The sequence below is a fragment of the Cannabis sativa genome, chromosome 3 (genome assembly GCF_029168945.1).
Source record: "Cannabis sativa cultivar Pink pepper isolate KNU-18-1 chromosome 3, ASM2916894v1, whole genome shotgun sequence".
In the NCBI taxonomy this organism is placed as follows: Eukaryota; Viridiplantae; Streptophyta; class Magnoliopsida; order Rosales; family Cannabaceae; genus Cannabis; species Cannabis sativa.
Window position 1 is genome coordinate 7,222,548 of NC_083603.1, and position 11,292 is coordinate 7,233,839.

Here is an 11,292-nt window from a genome sequence, read left to right on the forward strand (position 1 = left end):
CCCACCCACCGCCCCAACCCTCCACGCAACCCCGTCTGACTTACCGACCGACCGCCCCAACCATCTCCTCCTCGTCCAACCACCCACGCCGAAAGCCAACCCACGCCCATCCATACCTATCTCAACCGAACCACCATCGGCGATCCACCACGCACGCATGCCGGTCGAACACCACCGGAGATCAAAGGCAAACCCAGTCCGATGGATCTGGGTTGAAGGCGGTGGTGAATCTGTGATTTTTGGGTTGAAAATTGTATTTTCTGGGCAGGCCCGATGCAGGTCTGATGCAGGCCCGATGCAGGCCCGATGCATCATGATGAAAAAATTGAATCTGGGTTGAAGACAAAGGCCCGATATAGGGCCCGATGGTCAGCCCGATGGCCAGCCCGATGGTCAGTCAATTTTTTTGGAAAAAGAGGAAGAGAGAGGGACGGTTGGGAAAAATGGGAGGGGTTTTTTGGGGTTTAGGAAAAAGTTATCCCATTTTACAAATTATACATATTATTAGTTTAAAAAACCAATTTATGAGTTTATTAAGCATGAAAATTCAAATTTCCCAATTGTAAACTGTTGCCTAAAATTAATATTTTTATACAAATTCATTTTATATATTATGCCGCCTCGGAGAAGTCCCTTAGGGTAGGGCATCGGCTGACTTGTTGTTGAAGGTTCCTTAACCCAAGAGGTCTTCTAGTTTCTATTTTTTCTATGATTTTTTTAGCATTAGTCCATAACGCCCCAAACCAAATCTTACTAAAAAGGGTAAATACTATTTTGGACCCTGTGTTTTGCAAAAGTTACAGATTGGACCTTGTGTTTTGTTAAATGACAAAATGGACTCTCTATTTTTTAAAATAGTAAAAATAGGACCCTGAGCTTAATTTTTGACAACTTTTTTTTTTTTAATACAGCCAACTTGAAGACAATGCTTAATACGAACAGATACAAAAAATGTAAACAGTTTTGTCATAGCACTTTTAGATCGGATTATAATTAAACTTTATTTTGACAAAAAATCAATTCAGGGTCCTATTTGTACTATTTTATAAAATACAAGGTCCATTTTGTCATTTAACAAAACACAGGGTCCAATTGGTAACTTTTGTAAAACAGAAGGTCCAAAATGGTATTTAAACTTAAAAAATTATTTGAATTTATTTTTCATATAAAAATCAATTTTGAAGATTTTGTTCCAAGCCCCATAAAAATTAAAGAGGGTCCAATATGAGAAAATTGTATTGTATACCCACTTTACTTTATTAGTTTTAATTTTTACCTTTATTTTCATATTCTTTGAGATATACTCACTTTTATATATGATGTCCCCATTATAGCCCTTAGGTTAATGTAAATCATGTGCTACACTTAAGTGGAGGGCGAGAGTTTATTAGGCAACACACTCCCAAAAGTAGGTAGATTTTAACGAAATATAATATAAATGTATTTTTAATTAATGAATATAAAAAATATGTATTCTTCAACTTATCCCGTCATATATTGGTGTAATTTTGGCTTTAATAAAAATCTTAATCTCAATTATATTCGGTATATCCACTAATTTACCGACTATTTTTACTACATTTTAAAAATGACATTCATTAACCATTAAGCATGACCCCTAAACCTAATTGCACAATTTTGTGGTAACCCAGCCTTGTCTTTGGACTGGGTCCATTTAGGTTTGCTGTTGCAAATAAATATGTGGAATTAGATCCATGCACATTTTTTTGGGCTTAAAGCTGAAGAATACCTTACCTCCTCTCTAAAATTATTACAAAAATAGCCCTTATTTATTTAACATTCCTATTATATTCTTAATTTGATTTATAGTTTTTTTTTCTAAGTAAAATTTATTTATTCCATGTCAAAAAAAATTTATTTATTCATTTTCTTCATTTTAAAAGTTTTTTTAGGGATGTTTTAAACCTTATTTTATTCCCCCTACCCCACCCCCTTTTATGAAGATGACCAATTATGAATAATGTAAGATTAAAAAGGGTAATTTAGTGAATTTATATTTAAAATTGGGTAGAAACTTAACTAAATATAAATATGGACAGTTTTCCGAACACTTCAGCGAGCTTTCAATGGGGAGCTATTTCTGATCATAGCTATTGTTTGGTTAAGCACCTCAAGATTAGTAACCGTGGTATTCGTCCTTTCCGGTTTTGTAACCACTGGACTCTTAAAGATGGCTATAAGGAAAAGGTGTTAGAGTTTTGGAAGGAACACATTGTCTCAGATCTGAAAAGTTTACACCAGCAGCTTTTTAGGATCAAACATGTCCTAAAAAGTCGCTATGTGAACAACAATGAGTCGGTTACTGTCAATTACAAGGAGACCCGTGAGAAGTTCATTGAAGCTCAAGAGTTTTTGGTTGTGAATCCTCTCTGTCCTTCTGCTATCAATACAGAAAGATTGCTGTATGAACAGTTTCAAGAAGCCCGGAGCCAATACTTCAGCTACTTGCGCCAGAATTCCAAAGTGAGTTGGTTAAAATTGGGTGATGAAAACTCCAGCTAATTTCATTCTATAATGAAAAAGCGGAGAGCTGAAAACAAGATCTGTTCCTATAATGTTGATGGGATTGTAGTAGATGATTATAACAAGGTAATTGATCACTTCCTAAATCACTTTCGCAATTTTATGGGGAGGAAAAGTTCGGCAACCAGGAGACTTGAAGAAGATTGTCTGGTGTTTGGGAATAAGCTTGATCTCAATCAACAAGTGAACTTAACTCATCCTTTCAGCAAGAAAGATGTGAAAGATGCCTTATTTGGAATTCACTCATCCAAAAGCCCGGGTCCTGATGGGTTTGGTGCTGAATTTTTCAAGAATAGTTGGAATGACATTGGTGAGGATTTCTCCAAGGCTGTTCTGGGTTTCTTTCAAACTAGCCAGCTCCCTCAGGAAGTCAATGAAACATCAATATCCCTTATCCCCAAGCTTGATAACCCCCAAGGAGCTAGTGACTACAGACCTATTTCCTGTTGTACCACGACTTACAAATGTATCTCAAAGATGATCTGTTCTAGACTTGCGGAAGTTCTTCCTTGGCTTATTCATGAGAACCAAGGGGCCTTTGTTCAAAAGAGACTTTTAGCTCACAATGTTCTGATCCTGCAGGATCTCCTCAAAGGCTATACTAGGAATAACATTTCCTCGAGATGCCTCATGAAAATTGATCTGAGCAAGGCGTATGACACGGTTGATTGGTGCTTTGTAACAGATCTCTTAAAAGGTCTCTGCTTCCCTGCTAAGTTCATTTCATGGATCTTAAGCTGCCTTCAAGGTGCCTCTTATGTCCTTCTTCTTAATGGGAGGATTCAAGGCTCTTTCAAGGGTGAAAAAGGGCTTCGACAAGGTGATCCGATGTCTCCCCTTCTCTTTGTGCTTATCATGGAGTACCTCACTAGACTGCTCATTCAGAGTTCTAAGAAGAAAGGGTTCGGGTTCCACCCTCTTTGCAAATCGTTAGGACTTGTAAACCTTTGCTTTGCAGACGATCTAATAATCTTTTGCAAAGGTAATGAGAAGTCAGTTCAGATGGTGAGAAAGGCATTTCTCCTTTTCAGTGAGTCTACGGGTCTTGTTGCTAACAAGGCAAAATCTTCAGTTTTCTTTGGGGGTATCTCTTCAGTTGTTAAACAAAGGTTGTTGGAAGTGTTAGAAATGGAGGAGGGTTATTTTCCTTTGAAGTATCTTGGTGTAAACCTAAGACCTACCAAATGGCGAATAGAAGACTGTGGAATCATTCTAGACAAGTTACATAAACACCTGCACACTTGGGCTAGTAGGAATCTCTCTTTTGCAGGAAGGGCTCAACTAATTCATTCGGTCCTTCTTGGTGTCAGGAACTATTGGATGAATCTGTTCTTGCTTCCTAAGAAAATGACGGCGGCTATTGACAAGTGTTGTAGGGACTTTCTTTGGGGCTCTAATGGAAATAGGAGCAAGATGCATATTCCTTCATGGGAGAAAGTTTGTCTTCCCAAGATTTCTGGCGGTCTTGGTTTCAGGGAGGGAAAGAAGTGGAACATAGCTCTCATGGCAAAGTACATTTGGGCCATCTCGAGCAAACAGGATATTCTTTGGGTGAGGTGGATTGATGCAGTGCACTTAAGAGGGGTGAGCTTTTGGACAGTTGATTTTAAGCATGATGCGAGTTGGTACTTCAAGAAGATACTTCGGCTTCGATCAACAATCAACGAGTCCTTAATCATGGCTGCTGAGTTGAGAGGTAAATTCAATGCTAAATCGTTTTATTTCTCTTACTGTCAAGTTCAGCGTGTTGATTATGCTAGGAATATATGGGATAGATTGATCCTTCCAAAGCATAGATTTATTGGGTGGCAAATTGTGAATGACCAATTGCTTACCAGAGATAATATTAGTAAAATTATGTCCATCCCTTCAGACAGCTGCCCAGTATGTTGTATGGAAAAGGAATCTCATCACCACCTTTTTGTCAACTGTTACTATACCCGAAGTGTTATTTCTGAGGTAACTACTTGGTGTGGAAATTTCTCTTGGCCTTCTAACATCATGGACTGGTTTTCGAGATCTTCTAACAGTTTTCAGGGGAAAGTTCTTAATTCAATTGTGTTGGCAACTTTGTACAATGTTTGGATGAACAGAAATTGTTGTATCTTTGACATGAAATGTAAAACAGTTAGAGCTATGAGTAAGGAGATAAAGTTTTGTGTTAAAACTAAGTGTTTGATGGGTTGTAATGGGGGAAAAGGGAAACTTGATTATCATATTCTCAATGTAATTTCTAGGTGGCCGTGAGGGCAGGGTGTGTTGCTAACTTGTGTATTACGAGTTTGTATTTGTTGCTGGTGCTTCTTTGCTTGTTTGAATAAAGATTTCCTGTCTTGTTCAAAAAAAAAAAATAATATAAAAGTATTTTTAATTAATGAATATAAAAAAGATATATTCTTCAACTTATCCCGTCAGTGTAATTTTGGCTTTAATAAAAATCTTAATCTCAATTATATTCGGTATATCCACTAATTTACCGACTATTTTTACTACATTTTAAAAAGGGATTTTTTTAGGAATATACTATATTAGGTAAGTTTTTACAAAAATAACGTTAATAATGTATCACACACAAAATGACGTGACACGTCATCATCTCCTCCACGATTACCTGCAAACATAAACACAACTGTTAATCCTAAAAATAGAAAATTACCAAAAAAACGGCAATTATATATACAAAAACTTAACATAACAAAAACAACGTTATTTTTGAAAATAATTGCCAAAATAAGGTAGCCCATGAAAATTTCCCTTTTAAAAATGACATTCATTAACCATTAAGCATGACCCCTAAACCTAATTGCACAATTTTGTGGTAACCCAGCCTTGTCTTTGGACTGGGCCCATTTAGGTTTGCTGTTGCAAATAAATATGTGGAATTAGATCCATGCACATTTTTTTGGGCTTAAAGTTGAAGAATACCTTACCTCCTCTCTAAAATTATTACAAAAATAGCCCTTATTTATTTAACATTCCTATTATATTCTTTATTTGATTTATAGTTTTTTTTTTCTAAGTAAAATTTATTTATTCCATGTCAAAAAAAATTTATTTATTCATTTTCTTCATTTTAAAAGTTTTTTTAGGGATGTTTTAAACCTTATTTTATCCCCCCGACCCCACCCCCTTTTATGAAGATGACCAATTATGAATAATGTAAAGATTAAAAAGGGTAATTTAGTGAATTTATATTTAAAATTGGGTAGAAACTTAACTAAATATAAATATGGTCAACTAACTTTAATTTGGGTATTTATGAAGTATCCTACAAATTTAGACCTAAAAATTATTTATGTAATAGAGTAGAGTAGCTAGTAGTGTCCCATGAAATTGAAAACTAATCACTTGATATTATGATAAGGCCTTTTTCATTTTCTTGGTCTTTGAAGGGAAGTAAACTTGTTTGAACAAACAATCATCACATAAATAGAAGAATTCAAAGAACTGCTAGCCTTTGAACATGTGCCATTAATGCTTAATTTCCATGTAACATATATGTCGAGTTTGATTTGGGAATGAAAATATAAGAATAATAAGAATAAGAGTGAAATAGAATCAAATTTAAACTAAAATAACAAAAAAAAAAAAAAAATTATCATGCATTAGATGATTTTTTTTTACTATTTTAAAATGGAATAGTCATTTCAATATTTCTAAATGCAACTAAATAAAGTAATAAAATAAAAATTATTTTTTTCTATTCTATTTTATTTTATTTCATTACTTTTAACTAAACGTCATCTATTGACATATTAAAGAATAAAAATTATTACTACCATAAAAAATAGTTGGATTAATTTTGCTTCTTTATGGGCTAATAATAAGCATAAGAACCTTTGGTTTAAGATTATACATTGCAAGAGTTGAACAAGCATATCCTAGAAGAAAAGCAAATATACTTGGCAAATACAGATGAAGCTTTGAAAAAGAGTCCTAGTTACGGACATAATGATTCCTTTTTTATTTGGTAAAGTTACTACAATTACAATGTTACATAGTAGAACTATAACTAAGGCAAGATATCCTAGAAGAAGAGCAAATATACTTGAGAGTCTGAGCAAGAATGCTTGAAAGGGCCAAGAGCAATATTTATCACATGAGTGAACCCCCAACATTAATGTTTAAAAACGGGTGGCGGACTCAAAATTTAAATTGAAATATCGTAATTTATTTTTAAAGGAGAGTGCATGTTTTTTTTAATCATGCTATAACATATTAAAAATTACTACAAACTTGTTTTTATAGGATAGAATATAGTTTAAATTAAAAAAAAAAAATAACTATAAAAAGATTAGTACTTAATACAAGTCTTATTGGTAGAGATTAAAAAAATATATTTAAAAATAAAATAAAAATGCTCTTATTGAGAGTTGAACCCTTAACTTATATTATATGTGTAAGCTAACTTAATCATATACAAATTTAACAGTATGTTTATAAATATCACATTTTATTACATATATGTTGTAAATAACTAAAATACATATTTGTTTTGTTCTCAATTTTTTTTTTTCAGAGAGCGACTGCCCCCTTGTCTCTACATGAGTCCGCCTATGCTAGCAACAACCACCATTGCTCCCCAAAGGCTAACCACATAAGTCTCAGTGACTATCTCAACTATGCTGGACATGAACTCCGATTCTTCTAAATCAAATGTGGCAAATAGTTGAGCTTTGTTTGAATTGTACTTTCATTCTCGTAATGGCTTAAGGTTAGAAAAATTGTGGGTCTCGACACACAATTAGACCTGTGAGAAATTATGACTAATGTGTAGAATCAAATCAACTAAAATTTCAATCAACAAACAGTTAGTAATGACAAGATAAACCAATCACAAATATGAATTGAAGAAAAATAGGGATGAATAGAGTAATAAAAATTTAGAAACGATTGAAGTAGTAAAATAATAAAATTAACACTAAGATATATACTGGTTCAAGTCCTATAGATCGATGTGATATATGGCTATACTCCAGTTCTTGAACACCGCTGAAATCTCCTTTATTGATTGAGCAAGAACAAGGGGTACAATACAGTCGAGATGATTCTTTATTGGATTCTCTAAAGTGTTTCAACTCTCACACTCTTACCCAAGAATCTTCTTCATCTACAGAATATTCTTCATACAAAATCCAAACCCAATCACTCTCTTTTCTCTGTACCTCTCTTTCTCTACCTCTAATCTTTCTTTCTCTCAATCTCGAGATCTCCTCTTGAAAAATCGTCTGAACCCAGCCTCTTTGAAATGATAAGTGTTGGTGGTATTTATAGGCTTAGGATAAAGATCCTAAGGTCAGTGGCTACAACTGATGGGTTGTTAAGTTAGTTACGACATAACAGACTTAACAATCTCCTCGTAACAGAATCTCCACGTCAACACAATGAAAAGTTCTTCCAGATGAGACATATGATTATGGGACAAAGGACTGAATCATATGCTGAAAGGACTTTCCGAATAGGAAAGGAGCTAGCCAAAGTCGACTATCCGAAACTCCCTTCCAGGAGGAACAACTAGCCATCCAGAACTCCCTTTTAGAGGAGGACTAGCTTTCCTAAAGACGACACCTGGAATGGACATGATAGTTATATGGGAACTCCCTTCTGGATGGAAACTATCTTCCAGGAGTCTTCTTTCGGATGGAAAGTTAGCTATCGAGGAACTTACTTTTGGGAGACAACTAACTTTCCATTATAAGAATAATCTTATGGAGATCTTTTTCTTTGGAGGAACTGTACCATAAATTCGACCTAGTTACTTCATATTAGAATATTAATGGTAATGAGGAAATAATGAAGCCATCATGGTTGGTGTTCTAGAAATCTCAGTTTACTAACTTTTGAGATTGATCAAGTCCAAGCAATGCTTTAACTTGTTTACTATTAAGACCTTAGTCCTACATCAGCGGTATTATCTTCTATTCTGAGCTTCTCTAATTCAATCAATCATTCCTCTATCTTCTCTCTAATCTAGTACAGTCATATGTCTATATGTTTGCTATTTTCATGGCAAATTAGATTCTTGCAAAGATGGATGGATGACTGGCTATTCGAGTACACAGTCACTCCTCCTATGAACTGTTTCAATTCAAACAAAATTCTTTGAAGCCATAAATTCTGCTTCCATGGTGGAAAGGGCAACCACAGACTGTAACTGGGCCTTCTAGCATATACAGTTCCAGTTTGTCATAAAAATACAGGAAGTGGTTAATTTTCTTGTATCTCTATTCGAAGCATAGTCAGCGTCCACGAACCCTTTCAACTCTAGTTATCCTTTTGCTTTTTCATAGGTCAGACCATAACCCCAAGTTCCCTTCAAGTACCTTAGTAACCATTTAAGGGCTTTCCAATATTCAATGCCCATATTAGACATGAACCAACTTAGGATGCTTAGAGCATGAGCTATGTTCGGTCTGGTGCTCACCATCACATACATTAAACATCCTAAGACCACTGCGCAGGGTACATCCTTCATTTCATCTTTCTCCTTCAAAATGTTCGGACACTCTTCCTTCGATAAAATGAATTGCCCCCTAACAAAACAGATTCACTCTTTACATCTTTTATGTTAAACTTTTGAATAGCTTTTTTGATGTACCCGGACTGCTTTAGGCTGATTGTCCCTTCCTTCTGGCTCCTTAAAACTTCAATACCAAGTATCTTTTAAACTGGTCCAAGCTCCTTCATCTCAAATTCTCTATTGAGCTTGGCATTGATACTTTTGATTACAAATTTGTCCTTTCTCATGATGAGCATCTCATCAACACAGAGTAATAAGAACATAGCTGTAGATTGTTCCAAATTCTTAAAATATAAGCAATGATCATATGCAGATCATTTGAACCCAATTTTTTGCATATAAGTATCAAATATCTTATTCCATTGTCTTGGAGACTGTTTCAAATCATACAAGGACCTGTTAACCTTTAACATTAATTCAACTCCTTTCCCTTCCATCTGAAACCTAGGTGGTTGCTTCATGTAGATCTCTTCATCCAAGAATCCATTCAGAATGGCAATTTTAACATCAAGTTTTTCAACTTCAAACTCCATTTGAGCTGCCAAATACAACATCAATATTATTTTCTTGTACTTTATCACAAGTGAGAAGATATCTGTCTAGTCAATTTCTTCCACCTGAGTAAAGCCTTTAGCCACTAACCTAGCTTTAAACCGCACTGGTTCATTCTCATTGATTCTCTCTTTCACCTTGAGAATTCATTTGCACTCCACAATCTTTTTGTTCTTTGGCTTTGGTACAATAACACATGTCTTGTTCTTTCGGAGTGAATCCATCTCCTCATCCATGGTCTGAAGCTATTTTGATTTGTTTCCACCTAAATTTTCCTTTTCGTAGTTTCCAGGCTCTTCAATTTCAATTTGTTGTACTTCTGTCGGTGCAAATGCTGTTAAGTTTGCTCTTGTGAACCTTTCCGAAAGGTGAATCTCTCTTCTAGTTCTATCACACACCAATTGGTAACCTTCCAGACTTGTCTGTCCATATCCTTCTGAAACTTCTGTTTGGTCTTCATTATCTTCCAACTCAACATCAACTTCCATTTGCGTACTTTCTTCTGGCTCCATGATAGCTTTAGTCTATGAACCTTTTTCTGGATGTTTCATTCTGTCTTCCACTTCCATGCGTGTAGTGTTCTTGTTTCTTATTTTTTCTACATCACACGGAGACACACTACCTTTTTTAGATGTCAAGTGAGGATATTCCAACTCATTGAAAACAACATTTCTAGCAATCACAACCTTTGGTCTACCCTTCCAAGAAATGTAGATTTCATACCCCTTGGTGCCTAAGGCATAACTTATGAAGGTTCCCTTACTAATTTAAGTTCTAACTTATCAATAGATTAGTGTACATAAGTTGTACACTCAAAGGTTCTTAAGTGTGTTAGGTTTGGAGTTCTGTTGTACCACATTTCATAAGGGGTTTTCAAGCCTATAACTCAGTTCAGGCTTCTATTTATAAGGTAGGTTGCAGTTTTTAGAGCTTCCCCCCAAAATGGTTTCTCTAATTCAAAACTGAACAACAATCTAACTTTTTACAATGGGATTTGGCTCATCCTTTCAGCAACACCATTTTGCCCTAGAGTCATCACTACGGTTCTATGCCTAGTGATCTCATACTCTTGACACAACATGTCGAATTCAAAGTTAATAAACTCTTACCCATTGTTTGTCCTAAGGTTCTTAACTTTAAGGTTGATTTGGTTTTCCACCTGAGTTTTCCAAATTCTGAATTTCTAGACACTCATTCTTAGTTGCTAGCAAATAGGTCCAAACACACCTACGGTAATCATCAACTATAGAAAGAAAATATTTCTTATCGGAGTGAGTAGGAACTTTGTATGGCCCTCAAAGATCAGCATGCATATATTCTAATATCTTCTTAGTTGTGTGCCTTGCTGGAGTGAACTTCAGCTTATGTTGTTTCCCTGAAACACAAGCTTCACAAAATGGTAAGACACGTGAATTTTAATTTTCAATTATACCTTATTTGTACAGTTATTTGATGCATTGTTCACTGATATGCCCAAGTCTATGATGCCACAGTTGCATATCTGATTTGAGACCTTTCACCAAACCTGCTTTTCTGACTGGAACAGTTTCTCCTTGGAGAACATGTAAACCAACCATTGATCTTTTTACCTTTCATCACCATCAGCGAACCTTTGGTGATCCTCAAGCTTCCATGCATAGATTTTTATTTGTATCCTTCATCTTTAAGCGCACCCA